We start from the raw sequence: 18,529 nt of genomic DNA on the forward strand, positions 1-18,529 counted from the left end.
TCTAAGGTGGGCACAGTGGCACACTCCTATAACCCCAGTTGCTTGGGAGGCTGAGGCTGGAGGATCATGAGTTCAAAGCCAGCCTCAGCAACATAGTGAGGACCTATGCAACTTAGTGAGACTCTGTCTCTAAATAAAATGTAAAAAGGGGTGGGGATGTGTATCAGTGGTTAAGTGCCCCGAGTTCAATTCACAGTACCAAACAAAACAAAACAAAATACCACACACACAAAACTATATTCAATATCTTGAGTTTATTTTTACTTCATCACATCCCATTATTTTTCATCTTGTTGGATCATAGGGATAAACAGCAGACTGTATAGAAATTGAACACTTATGCAAAGATGAAACAAAGTGCCTGGGGACATAAGGGAAGAATTCAGAGAGCCTGGAGTTATAAGTAGGACAGTAGGTTTTTTGCGGTGGACAGTACAGTTTTGATTAGTCTTTACACTGTTAATTCAGGATGTTTGGTTTATATTTTTTGTTTCAAGTGTCAGTTCTTATATTTCTAATTTTTTCCCTCTCTATACATTGTGCCTGTGGGAAACAGTTACTGCAACAATCCTGTATTTATTTCCAGATTTCCAAAGGTTGTAAGGTACAGAATTAATAGAGACCTTTCCCTTAAACATCACATGTGAAAGTTTTTTCTGTTATTTCAAACCCCCCATGGCAAAACACACAACTACCTTTGTCTTCCTCTCATTCTCTGTTGTTTTAAAATCTTTAGTGAGAATTTATTATGCAAATAAGAATGAAAGAAAGTAAGTCAATTTTATATTTGGTCTAGTTCATTTTTTTTTTTACATTTTCTTTTTTTTATTGTAAACAAATGGGATACATGTTGTTTCTGTATTTGTACATGGAAACAAGGCATACCACTTGTGTAATCATACATTTTTTTAGGGTAATGTTGTTTGATTCATTCTGTTATTTTTTCCCGTGCCCCCCACCCCCCCACCCCTCTTTCCCTCTATACAGTCCTTCCTTCCTCCATTCTTACCACCCTCCTTATCCCTAACCCTAAACCTAACCCTAACGCTAACACCTCCCACCCTCCATTATATGTCGTCATCCGCTTATCAGCAAGATCATTTGTCCTTTAGTTTTTTGAGATTGGCTTATCTCACTTAGCATGATATTCTCCAATTTCAGCCATTTGCCTGCAAATGCCATAATTTTATCATTCTTTATGGCGGAGTAATATTCCATTGTATATATATGCCACAGTTTCTTTATCCATTCATCAATTGAAGGACATCTAGGTTGGTTCCACAATCTGGCTATGGTGAATTGAGCAGCAATGAACATTGATGTGGCTGTATTTCTATAGTATGCTGATTTTAAATCCTTTGGGTATAGGCCAAGGAGTGGGATAGCTGGGTCAAATGGTGGTTCCACTCCAAGCTTTCTGAGGAATCTCCATACTGCTTTCCAGAGTGGCTGCACTAATTTGCAACCCCACCAGCAATGTATGAGTGTACCTTTTTCCCCACATTCTCACCAACAACTATTGTTGCTTGTGTTCTTGATAATCACCATTCTAATAGGGGTGAGATGAAATCTTAGGGTAGTTTTGATTTGCATTTCTCTTATTACCGGAGATGTTGAACATTTTTTCATATAGCTGTTGATTGCTTGTGTATCTTCTGTGAAGTGTCTGTTCATTTCCTTAGCCCATTTGTCGATTGGATTATTTGTATTCTTGGTGTAGAGTTTTTTGAGTTCTTTATAGATTCTGGAAATTAGCACTGTATCTGAAGTATGAGTTGCAAAGATATTCTCCCACTCTGTAGGCTCTCTCTTCACATTACTGATAGTTTTCTTTGCTGAGAGAAAGCTTTTTAGTTTGAATCTATCCCAGTTGTTGATTCTTGCTTTTATTTCTTGTGCTATGGGAGTTTTGTTAAGGAAGTCTGATCCTAAGCCAACAAGTTGAAGATTTGGACCTACTTTTTCTTCTATAATCTGCAGGGTCTCTGGTCTGATTGTGAGGTCCTTGATCCATTGTGAGTTGAGTTTTGTGCAGGGTGAGAGATAGGGGTTTAATTTCATTCTGTTGCATATGGTTTTCCAGTTTTCCTAGCATCATTTGTTGAAGAAGCTATCTTTTCTCCATTGCATATTTTTGGCACCTTTGTCTAGTATGAGAAAATTGTATTTATTTGGGTTTGTGTCTATGTCCTCTATTCTGTACCATTGATCTACCTGTTTTGGTACCAATACCATGCTGCCTTTGTTACTATTGTTTTGTAATAGAGTTGAAGATCTGGTATTGCGATACCCCCTGCTTTGCTCTTTCTACTGAGGATTGCTTTAGCTATTCTGGGTTTTTTATTCTTCCAGGTGAATTTCATAATTGCTTGCTCTATTTCTGTAAGGTACCTCATTGGGATTTTAATTGGAATTGCATTAAATCTGTATAGCACTTTTGGTAGTATGGCCATTTTGACAATATTAATTCTGACTATCCAAGAACATGGGAGATCTTTCCATCTTCTAAGGTTTTCTTTAATTTCTTTCTTTAGTGTTCTGTAGTTCTCATTGTAGAAGTCTTTCACCTCTTTTGTGAGATTGATTCCCAAGTATATTATTTTTTTCAAAGCTATTGTGAATGGGGTAGTTTTCCTAATTTCTCTTTCTGAAGATTCAAGACTTATGTATAAAAATGCATTGGATTTATGAGTATTGATCTTGTAACCTGCTACTTTACTGAATTCACTTCTGAGTTCTAAGAGTTTTCTCATGGAATTTCCAGGTTCCTCTAAATATATAATCATGTCATCAGCGAACAGGAATAGTTTGAGTTCTTCTTTTCCTATTCGTATCCCTTTGATTTCTTTGGTTTATCTAATTGCCTTGGCTAGAGTTTCAAGAATAATGTTGAATAGAAGTGGTGAAAGGGGGCATCCCTGCCTTGTTCCAGTTTTTAGGAGGAATGCTTTCAGTTTTTCACCATTTAGAATGATATTAGCCATGGGCTTAGCATAGATGGCCTTTACAATGTTAAGGAATGTTCCCACTATCGCTATTTTTTCCAGTGTTTTGAGCATGAAGGGATGCTGTATTTTATCAAATGCTTTTTCTGCATCGATCGACATAATCATGTGATTCTTAACTTAAAGTCTGTTGATATGGTGAATGACATTTATTGATTTCCAGATGTTGAACCAACCTTGCATCCCTGGGATAAAACCCACTTGATCGTGGTGCACTATCTTTTTAATATATTTTTGTATGCGATTTGCTAAAATTTTGTTGAGAATTTTTGTGTCAATGTTCATTAAGGATACTGGTCTGAAATTTTCTTTCCTCGATGTGTCTCTGTCTGGTTTAGGTATCAGGGTGATATTGGCTTCATAGAATGAGTTTGGGAGGGTTCCCTCCTCTTCTATTTTATGGAATACTTTGAGAAGTATTGGAATGAGCTCTTCTTTAATGGTTTTGTAGAACTCTGCTGAGAACCCATCTGGTCCCGGACTTTTCCTTGTTGCTAGGCTTTTGATGACCTCTTCTATTTCATTGCTTGAAATTGATTTATTTAAGTTCTGTATATCCTCCTCGTTCAGTTTAGGTAATTGATATGTCTCTAGAAACTTGTTGATGTCTTCAAGGTTTTCTGTTTTGTTGGAGTATAGATTTTCAAAATAGCTTCTAATTATGTTTTATATTTCAATCCTGTCTGTTGTGATATTTCCTTGTTCATTCCGAATTTTAGTAATTTGAATTTTCTCCCTCTTTCTCTTAGTTAGTGTGGCTAAGGGTTTATCAATTTTGTTTATTTTTTCAGAGAATCAACTATTTATATTGTTAATTTTTCCAATTGCTTCTTTTGTTTCAATTTCGTTGATTTCGGCTCTGATTTTAACTATTTCCTGTCTTCTACTACTTTTGGTGTTGGTCTACTTTTGGTTGGGCTTTGAGCTGTAGTGTTAAGTCGTTTATTTGTTGATATGTACTTCTTTTGTTGAATGTGCCCCATGAAATAAATCTTCCTCTAAGTACTGCTTTCATAGTGTCCCAGAGATTCTGATATGTTGTGTCTTTGTTCTGTTTTACTTCTAAGAATTTTTTAATTTCCCTCCTAATGTCTTCTGTTATCCATTCATCATATAATAGTGTATTATTTAATCTCCAGGTATTGGAGAAGTTTCTGTTTTTTATTCTGTCATTTATTTCTAATTTCATTCCATTATGATCTGGTAGAATAGAAGGTAGTATCTCTATCTTCTTGTATTTGCTAACAGTAGTTTTGTGCCATAAAATATAGTCTATTATAGAGAAGGATCCATGTGCTGCTGCGAAGAAAGTGTGTGTGTTCTTTGTTGGATGGTATATTCTATATATGTCCATTAAGTCTAAGGTTCATTGTGTTATTGAGATCTATGGTTTCTTTATTCAATTTTTGTTTGGAGAATCTATCCAGTGGTGAGAGAGGTGTGTTAAAATCGCCTAGTATTATTGTGTTGTGGTCTATTTGATTTCTGGAATTAAGACAGGTTTGTTTGACGTACATGGATGAGCCAATGTTCGGGGCATAGATATTTATGATTGTTATGTGTTGCTGATTTATGCTTCCCTTAAGCAGTATGTAATGTCCTTCTTTATCCCTTCTGACTAGTTTTGGTTGAAGTCCACATTATCAGAAATGAGGATGGATATTCCAGCTTTTTTGCTGTGTCCATGTGCATGGTATGTTTTTTCCCATCCTTTCACCTTTAGTCTATAGGTATCTCTTTCTATGAGATGAGTCTCTTTCAGGCAGCATTTTGTTGAATTTTTCTTTTTAATCCAATATGCCAGTCTATGTCTTTTGATTGATGAGTTCAGGCCATTAACATTCAGGGTTATTATTGTGATATGATTTGTATTCCCAGTCATTTGACTCATTTTTGTTTTTTGACATGATTTGGTTTCTCCTTTCTTTGGCTATTCCTTTAGGGTAGTTCTTCCCGTTGCTGAGTTGCATCATTGCTTTTCATCTCTTCCTCATGGAATATTTTGCTGAGAATGTTTTGTAATGCCAGCTTTCTTTTTGTAAATTCCTTTAGCTTTTGTTTATCATGGAAGGATTTTATTTCATCGTCAAATCTGAAGCTAAGTTTTGCTGGGTATAAGATTCTTGGTTGGCATCCGTTTTCTTTCAGGGCTTGGCAAATGTTGTTCCAGGCCCTTCTAGCTTTTAGGGTCTGGATTGAAAAATCTGCTGATATTCTTATTGGTTTCCCCCTGAATGTAATCTGATTCTTTTCTCCCGCGACCTTTAAAATTCTGTCTTTATTTTGTATGTTAGGTGTTTTCATGATAATGTGCCTTGGTGTGGGTCTGTTGTAATTTTGTATATTTGGAGTCTTATAAGCCTCTTTACTTGGTTTTCCATTTCATTCTTCATGTTTGGGAAATTTTCTGATATTATTTCATTGAATAGATTGTTCATTCCTTTGGTTTGTTTCTCTAAGCCTTCCTCAATCCCAATAATTTTAAAATTTGGCCTTTTCATGATATCCCATAATTCTTGTAGATTCTGTTCATGATTTCTTACCATCTTCTCTGTTTGGTCAACTTTGTTTTCCAGATTAAATATTTTGTCTTCAATGTCTGAGGTTCTGTCTTCCAGGTGTTCTATCCTATTGGTTATGCTTTCTGTCGAGTTTTTAACTTGGCTTATTATTTTCTTCATTTCAAGGATTTCTGTTTGTTTTTTTTTTCAGTATCTCTAACTCTTTATTGAAATAATCTCTTGCTTCCCGTATTTGCTCTTTTAACTGTTGATTGGTGTGATCATTTAATGCCTGCATTTGCTCTTTCATCTCCTTCTTCAATGCCTGCATTTGCTCTGTCATCTCCTCATTTGCTTCCCTGATTGTTTCAATTATGAACTCCCTTTCTGACATTTCTTCTGCTGTGCTGTCATTGGGTTTTATTGATATAGTCTCTAGGTTTGTTTGGGACATTTTCTTCCCTTGTTTTCTCATATTGATCAGATGTCAGTGGGACTCTGTGATATTGCACATTTCCTCTATTGGCTTATAGTGTCCCTGTAGATTTCCAGTATATCACCTCCCAGCCTTCAGTAGCCTGGAGTCTTGTAGGAACTTGATAATGCAGTGCTCCTGAAGAATGCTGCCCCTAGCCCACTACTGGTTCCAGGACTTGGAGCTGGCTCTGTGCGGAAAGGCTGTAACTCGGTGGTCTGCTCTGAGAAGCTGGCCGTGAAAGGAGCCTGCCGCCGGAGGGAGCAGGGATACTTGGGGAAGTCCCTGGCTGCCCTGTCCTGGTCCCTAAAGCTGCCTGTGGGCTGGAGCTCGCCGCTGGCTCGGGGACTTGGAGCTGGTTGTATGCAGAAAGGCTCTCACTGGGGGGCCTGCTCTGAGAATCTGGCCGTGTGGGAGGAGCCCACCGCTGGAGGGAGCAGGGCTACCTAAGATTCTAGCTGCCCTGCACTGCTCTGAGAAGCTGCCCCTATCCAGGCCTGCCGTCCAGGCCGAGCTTCACCTGGTGGGGGAGACTCACCCCGTGGCTATATTTTAGTCCCAGTCTTTCAATGCCTCCCTTCTTGAATCCTGGGTTCTGGAGCAATAGGAGATGCATTCACCCTCTAGTCTGTCATCTTGGATTGCCCTGTGGAAAGAGCCTGCGACTGGAGGGAGCAGGGCTGCCTGGAGAAGTCTCTGGCTGCCCTGCCCTGGTCCCAGAGGCTGCCTGTGTGCCGGAGCTCTCTGCTGGCTCCGGGACTTTTGGCTGGCTCTGTGTAGAAAGGCTCTCAATGGGCGTTCTGCTCCAGGAAGCTAGTCTTGAAAGGCACCTGCCGCCGGAGGGAGCAGGGCTGCTTGGGGAAGTCCCTGGGTGCTCTGTCCTGGTCCCTGAAGCTGCCTGCGGGCCAGAGCTCGCTGCTGGCTCAGGGACTTGAAGCTGGTTGTGTGCAGAAAGGCTCTCACTGGGGGGCCTGCTCTGAGAAGCTGGCTGTGTGGGAGGAGCCCACCGCTGGAGGGAGCAGGGCTACTTGGTGAAGACTCTAGGTGCCCTGCCCTGCTCTGAGAAGCCACCCCTATCTGTGCCTGCTGCCCGGGCCTAGCTTCACCCGGTGGGGGAGACTCACCCCATGGCTATATTTTAGTCTGAGTCTCTCAATGCCTCCCCTTCTTGAATCCTGGGTTCTGGAGTGACAGGAGATGCAGTCACCCTGTAGTCCGCCATCTTGGATCCTGGTCTAGTTCATTTTGTATCTGAAAAATAATTTCTTATATACTTTCTGCAACTGTAAACAGAAAAATAAGCTAAAATATCCATTTTATGAATTTTCCTAAGGCACTTGAGTAAGTTGCAAAATCACCACCCCATCACTTATCTTTGTACAATTGCAAAGCTCCTAGTATTATCTGATTTAACTCTCCTTGGACCTTCATTGCAATCACTTTTCAATGGTTAAGTGGTTAAGTTACATTCTAATATTTGTATAAATTCTAAAGAACTGCACAAAAAGAGAACTGTTAGATTTCTCAAGTTAAGATTCAGGGAAAAATTTTTAAAATGCTTCCTAATTTCTTCTTTTTTCTTTTTTTTCCTTTTCTTTTTGGTAATGGTGATTTAACTCAGAGACACCTAACCACTGAACCATATCCACAGCCCATTTTTAAAAATTTTTATTTTGAGACAGAGTCTCACTAAGTCCTTAGTGCCTTGCTAGACTTTGAACTTGTGCTCCTCCTTCCTCAGCCTCCTCTGCTGCTGGAGGCCACCATGCTCATCCTTCCTGATTTTTAATATGGAGAAAAATACATGTTAAATACTTGTTTCAATGTGCATTAAATATAACCTTCACAAATGACATTGATCATTCAATGGTGCAAATTTTGTTCATGGGGAAGGTAGTATAAATTTACAAGATGAAATAGGACTATTAAATTGCAACTCATGTAAAAATGTCTTATTTTATGCACTTTTTAAAAAAAAATTGGTAGTTGTAGATAGATAGCATGCCTTTATCATATTTGTTTATTTTTATGTAGTAGTAAGGATGGAACACAGTGCCTCATACATGCCAACCAAGCATTTGCCACTGAGCTTACAGCCCTAGACCCTATGTGCTATTGTGATGGGCTGAAAAATTTGACTCCATGGAAATGTTATAGGCCAGGCTATATGGGCAGTGACTGAACAGACTTCATTTTACCCTGATACTCCATGTTACGTAGGAAACGCTTCTCCCATGGGAATACCCTGCCTCTGTACCTATCAATAGTTGCTTAGCCTAGCATGACATGTTTGGCAACACAAAATGGCAATTCTTATATAATGAAAAATTGTTCTCTTTTTGATTCCTATTTTTCCTAAACAATGTACCAGGTCAACAGTGATTGTCTAGATGTTAGTAACCATTCTTTAATTTGTACCTAAGTAAGGTCATTTTGACCCACTTCCCCTTCTAATGATTTTAAATCTCATGGTGTTAGTTTATACTTTTGAATCATAGCAACAGACACTTAAAATTGAAGTACTGACTTATGGTATAAAAATGCCTGCAACCCTATGGTTGGGGCTGATCTCCTAATAGCTATCTTTGGGGCATTGTATGAGATAGTCAGCTGGACTCAAATTTGGACTTCTCAGTGGGGATCCATCTGTTTTTAAGTTGAGCCCCACAATACTGTTTTTAAAACAGATTTAATCACAGAGCATATGAAATCATTTCTAACCAACTGATAATTTGAAATTTAGGGTAGAAAAAATAATTTTTGTTTAATGGATATGCTATTAGGATTCTTGTGTTCCTAACAAGGGAATTAACCCTAGTCATCTGATTTATATGTTAATTTTGTAGGTAAGATGCATGATTTTATGTTTTCACAAATCATCTGTGGAAGCAAAACTAAATGAGAAAAGTTATGCCATTTTTAATCTTGTAAATATTTAGCAGTTACTTCCTCATTGATTGTATGAATTTATCTTCTGAAATAGATGACTCAGGTTAACCATCAAAAGATTAAGGATCTAACTGAGTACAAAACTAATTTATTTTTGTATTTTAGTTGACCTTCCATTGTTTTTTGTTTAACTTTGCCCCCATCAAAGTTGAACTTTTTCTGTGCCTTACTTTTCAGGGAGCTAATAAAATTAAGAAAGATCTCCCCCTACTCCACACTCAGCTTTAGCCCCAAACCACCATTTTATGTTCTAGGAAATGGTCTATTGTTAATAATCACCCACATCTTATGACTTAGATTTCTGGATGACCAGCTTGTGTATCACAAGGCTAGGTCCAGATCCTCTAAATTCCCATTCTTGGTTTCATAAATAATCACCTATACTGTTTGTCCCATTGGCTGTTATGAACAAAATGCTTAAAAATGTTTGGCAACCTGACTTGTCCATAATTTAATCTGTTTTCTCTAGACCCCTAAACTTTGGTGCCTTCTTATAAGCCCTTCCTGAGAATTAGCTCACCTCAGGGAAAAAACTGTCTGATCACACAAGACACTCATCCCACACCCCTCCCCTGATTCTTCTTAGCCTTGTTTACCTTTTCCTGTAAACAAAATTCATTACTGCTTTGCAGATTTTATGTCTAGAATGTTCTCCCTATTGTAATGGTTTCCTTCCCCCTGTTGCAATAGCACTCTTAAATAAAATCTGCCTTCTCTTAAGTCTGAATTTGTTCTGTTAAATGGTAACCCCTTTTAAAATTATGGTTAGTTACAATTTAAGTTGTGAAAAATTGTTACAGAGAATGTTTTGCAAACTTATTTGTCCAATCCATAAATAGATTGAGAATCAGTACCAAATTTTGCTGGTTTAATGTACACATTTTAGGAAGAAGAGAAATCAGATAGTAATTTAGTATTCATTTTAATGCTGATAGTCTTCAAGAGAGTCTATTATGACTAATTTATGGTTTTAATTACAAGTAAAAGCTAATCAAGTATCATAGAATTGAAATAGAAGAGGAAATAAGCTCCAATATTTCACATCGAGTGTTACAGAGTATTCTGGTTAAAATAAGTACCTTGGGTAAGATAAATGATTCACTTGTAGGAAAGAAAATTTTAGCAGATATCAGAGGAACATCTGTAGTTAGTGTGCCAAGTCAAGGAAGAAAAAAGGGAGTCTTCAATTTATTCAGTACTGTATCCCTAGTGCCTTGCCTAAGTCATGGCACATAGTGTATGCTGATTCAGCTTTTATAGAATAAATTTATTATGTCTTTGACACAAGTACGCTTTACTTTTTATTTTACTTTACTCAAAACCAGTGGTTTACATGTATGATTACATGAACATTATGAATCTACATCATGTACAACCATAGAAACGAAATGATGTACCCCATTTGTGTAAAATTAATCAAAATGCAGCCTGTAAAAAATAAAAAAAAAAGAATTTTGCCCATTTTCTATTGGTTTATTTGGTACTGTCAGTATTTTTTATTTTAACTATTCTAATAAATTTGTAGTAGTAAAAAAAAATAAATAAAACCCATAGTTTCAGTTCCTGGGATAAGATGGACAAAAGAGAGAACATACATATGTATATATTGAAGAGAGATAAGAGATATTGGGGAATGGGAAGTGACAGGCATATCTTCTGTATCAACTCATTTTGAAGTCTATTAAATCAACTCCAAATTTTATGCATAGTAATAATGTAACTTTTGAATGGCATTATTTATTTTGTGGTCATTTTATTTTGAATTTATAAATTGGTATTATTCTATAATTTAATTGTTCTATAGACTGATATCATGTTAGTATTTGAAATTAGTAAACATAAGTTCCACATGTATGATCCAATATAATTGAAAAATTTCAAAGTTAGATTCAAATTGAAGATGTTGGGAAATACAGTCTTAACTCTGAAAAAAAGTTCCAAAATAAAAAGTAATATAGAAAGGTCTTATCAGATAAAATACTAGCCATTCTTGGTATCCCCTTATCTAAATGTACAACCTTAATTTACATTTTTTATTACAGAACATAAGGAAGTTTATGAGATTGTTTGGAAATTTACCCTGAATAACACATAAATATTTATCCTACAAAGACTCAAGTCCTTTCTTATTTGCTCTCATACTGTACTGAGTTTAATTGTGTTCTCTCAAAATTCCTGTTTACTTGGAACCTCAGAATGAGACTTTCTTTGGAAATAGGGTTTATGAAGATGTAACCAAATTGAGATGAAGTCATACTGGATGAGGGTAAACCTTAAATTCAATTTATAAGACCAGGTAAATTTGGACATAGAAACACATACAGGGGAGAAGACAGTGTAGAGACAGAGCAGATATTGGAGTTATGCATAGACATGGCAAAAAACACCAAAGATTGCTAGAAACTATGAGAAGCTAAAAGAGGCAACAAAGAATCCTTTCCTCAAGTTTTAGGATGAAGCTTGGCATTGTAGTTGTCTTAATTTTGAACTTCCAGCCTCTAACACTATGAAAGAATAAATGTCTGTTGTTTTAAATCACCAAGTTTATGGTATTTTGTCACAGCAGCCATAGGAAACTAACACACACCGATATCCAAAAGAACTCTTGTGTGGAGACAGGTGTTCAGAAAAGGGATTTTGTCAAGGTGAATAAAAGGAGAAGGTTTCAGTAAGTCTTGTCAGTCATAGAACACTATATACTTCTAAAGGCTGATTATGAATGCTTATTTTGCTCTGAGGGATATTATTTATTCCTTCTAGGAAAGAGTAGTAGAGTTTTTATTTTTAATAGTTTCAGTATCAGATAAGGTAACAATAACAGTTATAATCTATCAAAAATGCAATGATTTCAAAAATGTAACTGTCCGGTGCATATGTTCCAGTTTGGAAGTCAATTCTCACAGTGGAGATTCAGGGACTCAGTTTCCTTCCATTGTTTGGTTCAGACATATTCACCCATGTCTTCAAAATCATCATAGAAAGGGAAGACATTCCCAGGTAGAAGTTTTTTAGTGGGTCAGATGTGAAAGCAGTACACTTTTATTTTGCCCATACTTCATGACCAGAACCTAGGTTACATAGTCACAACTAGGAATCCAGGCGACCTAGAGAATTGTAGTCATGGCTATACCTAGGAGGCAGAGAAAGTAGATTTGGTTAAATGTTAGCCATTTTCTGCTCAAAATAGCAACTTATTTCAATAAATAATTACTAGCCCACTAATTGTAGTGGGTCAGAAACCTGTGTTGTCATTATATAGTAGACTTCCTATCATATATAATTCATAATAATTTTAAGCAAAGTTTGAAGGACTCATGTTAAATAAAATGTGAAAAATGATATTGATGTTGCGTATTTTATTTTCTAAGCTATTATTATTTTAATTGAGCTTCCCTTTGTATAGTTTTGATATTTAAATTCATACTGCATATGTTCATTATTAATTTTTTCTCAAATCTCTTCATAAAAATATTCTAAAAATTTTAATAAAAATCACTCTAATATAGATATGGAAGAAAGATAAAGCAGTATGTAAATGTATACTCAATTCTAACTCATAATCACACCAGTCATATAAACCTATAGAAACCAGAAAAACAAGATTAAAGAGAATGGGATATTTGAAATCATCTGAGAGAGTTAATTAAAAGCAACTCTATATTTGCTGTGACATTTGAATGAATTGTTTACAAGAGTTTCTTTATATACCACTACCAAAAAAAGAAATCCTTCTGCAATATATGGTGCTGTTAACATAGGACTGAAAAATCCTGAATTTCAAAAGCATTCTTTTTAAAATACCTTTTTCTCTCAACCATGAACATAGTATCTGTAGGAAATCAGCTCTTGGTTCATGAAGGTTAGGCTGTTGACGATATTCTCAGAACTGCACAGAGGTATCTTTACACATCAGCTGATCAAAACCCAAAACTTCTGAGAATATTGCTCCCGTAACATGTGGACTTAAAATTTCAAGATGTAACTGCACTCAGCAGGGCCTTTATCAGAGTGACATTATTGTGGTCTCAGTCTCTTGCACTTACTTGAAGAGTTTACAGGAAAAACTACCTCTGAAATGTTTATTTTCATGATGTTTGATTGGCATCTGATTCTTAGATTTGTGTCTGTGCCACCTTATTCTTGGATTCATTTTCTTTTGTGTGTGAGTGTCTTGGAACAAAGTGTTCAGAACTAAGTCTCTTTTCTGTCTCTATTTCTGTCTATATCTCAATTGTTTTCTCACACTCTTTATCTTATAAAAAGCAAATTTGTGCAGCCACTCTGGAAAGCAGTGTGGAGATTCCTCAGAAAGCTTGGAATGGACCCACCTTTTGACCCAGTTATCCCACTCCTTGGTTTATACCCAAAGGACTTAAAATCAGCATACTACAGTAACACAGCCTTATCAGTGTTTATAGCAGCTTAGTTCACAGTAGCTAGATTATGGAACCAACCTAGATGCCCTTCAACAGATGAATGGATAAATAAACTGTGATATATATACACAATGGAATATTATTCATCCATGAAGAAGAATAATATTATAGCATTTGCAAATAAATGGATGGAACTGGAGAATATCTTGCTAAGTGAAATAAGCCAATTCCAAAAAACCAAAGGCCGAATGTTTTCCCTGATAAGTGGAGAATGATATATAATGGGGGTGGGGGTGTAGGGAGTGAGAGAAGAATGGGGAAACTTTAGATTATGTAGAAGGAAATGGGGGGGGGTATGAACAATGGTGGAATGAGACAGACATCATTACCCTATATACATGTCTGATTATATGAATGGTATGAATCTACATCATGTAAGCCGTAGAAATGAAATGGTGTACCCCATTTGTGTACAATGAATCAAAATGCAGTGTGTAAAAAATTAAAAAATAATTTTAAAAAAAGTTGTAGTTTATAAGGAAGCTGACAGTTGAAGAGGTAATTGTTGCATATTAGTATCATCTTAATAAAAAGCAAAACATCATCTACTGAACTGTAGAGAAGGCTAAGTTAACTTTGTGATTGAAAAAATAACAACCCTGAAATAGGTGGTAATTGTGCACAAAACACTTAAAAAACCCAGTGTACGTAAGAAATATGTCTTTAACCCCCAAGGTGATAGTATTAGGAGGCAGGGCCTTTTGGGAGGCGATTAGGTGATGAGGTGCTTCCTGGATAGACTTAATGCCCTTATGTAAGTGGCTCTGGAGAGCTTGTTTGCCACTTCAACCCTGTGGCGTTAACATGAGAAAGTGCCAGCTGTGAATCCAGAAACGAGTTCTCATCATATGCTAAGTCTGCTGGCTATTTACTCTTGGCTTTCCTAGCCCCGAGAACATGAAAATTAAAGTTCTGCAATGTGTTAATTACTGAGTTTATGGTATTTTATAATAGTATCCCAAATGGTTTAAGACAGTCAATAAAAATGTTACTGTTATCCCATTTTAGGCAAATTACTAGTTTTCAGTACCTGACCTAATTGATGCTGAAATTTAGTATCACATATTGTCAAGCTTTAAAATTGCCTAGGTAGAAGTAATCTGGGGATCATAGTAATCAAAAGTAGAGAAGCAGTAGTTCTTATTATGTTATTAAACCAATGGACAAAATATTATCTCTCTGTACTTTGCAATAAAAACCATGTATGTAACTTTGTGCATTATGGCATTCAGTATAGAAAATTTAGGATTTTAGAGTAGATTTTTAGCTTCTTACCTCTGAATAGAATTGGTAGCATCCATAATAACAACAGACTTAGGTTGAATAGAATAATTTTTAAAAGTCAAACTTTTTGTTTCTGGCCAATCTTCAAAACTGGCTGAATATACTAACATGTGACCTTGGGGATGAAAAAACTACTGTTTAACAAAAGCTTGTTAGTTTAAGTGGAATTCAGGAAACCAGAAGCAAAATTGGCAATAAGATTGAGATATGATAAAAAGTCTGATTTCCCTGGGTCCTCTCCATGAATCTCCTGACATATACTACTGGGGAGAGATAGGAAACAATTATTGTTATTGTTTAAGTACAGATAGCAGAAAGAAGAGCCGATTAACTATGCCTCCCCATTCCAAACCATTGTCTTAAATTGTCAAAAGCAGATGCCTCAGTGGAGATCATTAAATTGAGGTCTAGTGAAGCAACATTTATGTGAGAACTGTTGCTAGAAAACGGATACTCCCAGTTCCAGCTTTAGAATCAGGAAACATGACCCAACAGAGTACCTACCTTTACAGTAGTTGCTTTACCAATGTCTGAGGTTAAGAGATTATGAATGTTCTTCCACTTAGCAATTGCAATACCCTCATACCTGTTCTCCCCCCGACCCACATGAACCAGCAGAAATAATATGATAAAGAGTTTCAGCAGTGCAAATGGGCCTCATTTTAAATTTCCTTCTCAGATGTATTTATGGGTAATGCTAAATAAGTCCAGACCAAGAGAGTAATGAACAAAGATCCTTTTGGAAAGCTATCCAGGACTCATTTGATTATCTGGGCAGAGTTTATACTCCTTTGGATATGAGCTATGAAGCAATGCTTATTTACCTTTATTTTCAATTTGTGGGTATCACCCTTAGTGATTTAGGTGGCCTTACTGACTGAATCAACCACAAAACAAGGATGGGCATAAATCTGAGATAAAAACAGTGTCACGTTCTTTAGATAAACTGATTTATTTAGGCATATGTAAACCAACAAGATTCAAGTGTCCATATGTACCAGGTGTAGCCATTGCACCTATTATCATTCTCATTCCTGGATTTGGAGTTTTGAAGATTTGTGCAAGCATATTGTTGTCTGATTAGACAAGCCTTGGTTCTCTCTTACTCTACGTTGTTTATGTGGTTCTTCAATCATTTTTCTTCAACATATATTGTATTTCAGAAGAAAAAAATAACATGTCTGATTATAGACCATTGCAATACCAGTGTGGAATGTTATAAAATGTGTGGAATGAATCAATTAATAAATTATTAGACAAGCAAGAAATTTCCTTTTCCTTTTATATCTTGTTCTTTTCTTAAAATAAGTCCCTCTTAGGGATGGCTTTCATTATCATGTTTAATGATTGAATTCCTAAAGCCCCCAGGTCCATAATCCCCATTAGTAGAACACTTATATTTTTATTGTACACTGAGATAGTTGCTCAGTCACTATTTTAAGAGTCTTGTTTGCATTCTCTCTGTAACCCAAACTGTGATCACAATGTTACTCATTTTATCCATTCTAATTTGTCCTTTTTCCCTCTAAGCATGATGTTTTTGATCCATCTTTCCACAATTGCTGCAAGGAATTCATTAGGCCTGTCTTCTAGTGTCTTTATCATCACATAGTCAAATTTTCATATGAGAACATGCTCTGAATCATCTGTTATGAAACCTTTTCCTCATTTGAAGACTGTGCAGTGATCATTTTCACTTTTCTGATTTATGGCTGTATCTTGCAATTATTTGTCAAAATATAGATTTTTATCTATGAAACCTCATAATAAGTAAATTAATGCTTTATTAATGAAGTTGAACTTTATTAAAATTGCATACCCAATTTAAGCTACTTAGTAATGATGAATCTGAAATTCAGGGAATTTAAACAAACTTTTCAGTATTCCTCAGCTAATAAAATTACTGAGCCAGCTTGCTCATGCATGTGTCTTTGATACAAATATTTATTTTTAAATTAATATATGCTCAGGTCACTTACTTCCCTACTTAAATTGTTCAATGACTTCCTGTTACCTAAAAGATCCATACTACCAAAAAATTCAATGCAATTCCAATTAAAATACCAATGTCTTTCCTCATAGAAATAGAGAAAGCAATTATGAAATTCATTTGGAAAAATATGAGACCCAGAATAGCCAAAGCAACCCTTAGCAAGAAAAGTGAAGCAGGTGGCATCAAAATACCAGATCTTAAACTATACTACAAAGCTATAGTATGGTATTGGCACCAGAATATATAGGTAGATCAATAGTACAGAATAGAAGATACAGAGGTAAACCCTCATAAATACAGTTATCTCACATTAGACAAAGGTGCCAAAAACATACATTGGAGAAAAGATAACCTCTTCAACAAATAGTGCTAGGAAAACTGGAAACCCACATGTACCAAAATGAAATTAAATCCCTATCTTTCACCCTGTATGAAACTCAAAATGGATCAAGGACCTAGGAATTAGAGAGAACCTGTGCCTAAAAGAAGAAAAAGTAGGCCAAATCTTCATCATGTTGGCTTAGGACCTGGTTTTCTTAACAAGACTCCAAAGCACAAGAAGTAAAATCGAGAATCAATAAATGGGAGGGATTCAAATTAAAAAGCTTCTTCTCAGCAAAGGAAACAGTCCATAACATGAAGAGAAGGCTACAGAGTGGGAGAAAAATCTTTAACACACACACAACAGACAGAACACTAATCTCCATGATATATAAAGAATCAAAAAACTTAACACCAAAAAAAAAAGAAAAAAACCAAACAAACCCTCAATCATTAAATGGGCTAAGGAACTGAGTAGACACTTCACAGAAGAAGAAATATAATTGATCAACAAACATATGAAAAAAATGTTCAATATCTCTAGTAATTAGAGAAATGTAAATCAAAACTACTCTTAAGATTTCATCTCAGTCAGAATGGCAATTATCAAGAATACAAGCAATAATAAATGCTGGCAAGGATGTGGGGAAAAGGGTACACTTGTACATTGCTGGTGGGACAGCAAGTTGGTGCAACCACTCTGGAAAGCAATATGGAGATTACTTAGAAACTTGAAATGAAACCACCATTTGACCCAGCTATCCCACTCCTCTGTCTATATCCAAAGAACTTAAAATCAGCATACTACAGTGATGTAGCCACATCAATGTTTATAAATGCTCAATTCACAATAGCTAAACTGTGGAACCAAACTAGATACCTTTTAATAGTTAAATGGATAAAGAAACTGTGGATAAAGAAACAATGGAATATTACTTAGCCTTAAAAGAGAATAAAATTATGGCATTTGCAGGTAAATGGATGGAGTTGGGGAATATGCTAAGTGAAATAAGCCAATTCCAAAAAACCAAAGGTCATTTGTGTTCTCTGATATGTGGATGCCGATCCATAAACTTATTGGTTCTCTGGGAAACTGAGGAATTAGGAATTGGTCTCTAGTTTGCATAAGAATAAGGGACATAAAAAACTTTAGCCAATAATATGGGATCATAGTGTGCAAAGTTTAAAATTAACATCAGGCCTGAATAATGATTTTGGAGAATTGAGATGTTGTTGACATAAAAGAGTATGAAAGGCACAGGAAAATGTAGCTGCTTCTAGTGACACCAGATAACTTTTTTAAAAAGAAGGTAAACTCAGATTCTTAACTATGCACTCCAGGTCATGGGCTGAATTTTAGGATTGAATGGGCTGAATTTCAGTGCTTAAATAATCCTGAGCCTCTTGCAATAATTTGGCAGAGATAATTGAAGTTGGAAAAGAAAGCAAAATAAATTCTCCAATGAGAATAGGGCTTTATCTATCTCTAAGTCCAGTCAGTGGGAAAACGAACAAACAAACAAAAAGCTATTTTAGCTTTTTTTACCATTAGTGCCATTATATCT

The sequence above is a fragment of the Sciurus vulgaris genome (genome assembly GCF_902686455.1).
Source record: "Sciurus vulgaris genome assembly, chromosome: 4".
NCBI lineage: Eukaryota > Metazoa > Chordata > Mammalia > Rodentia > Sciuridae > Sciurus > Sciurus vulgaris.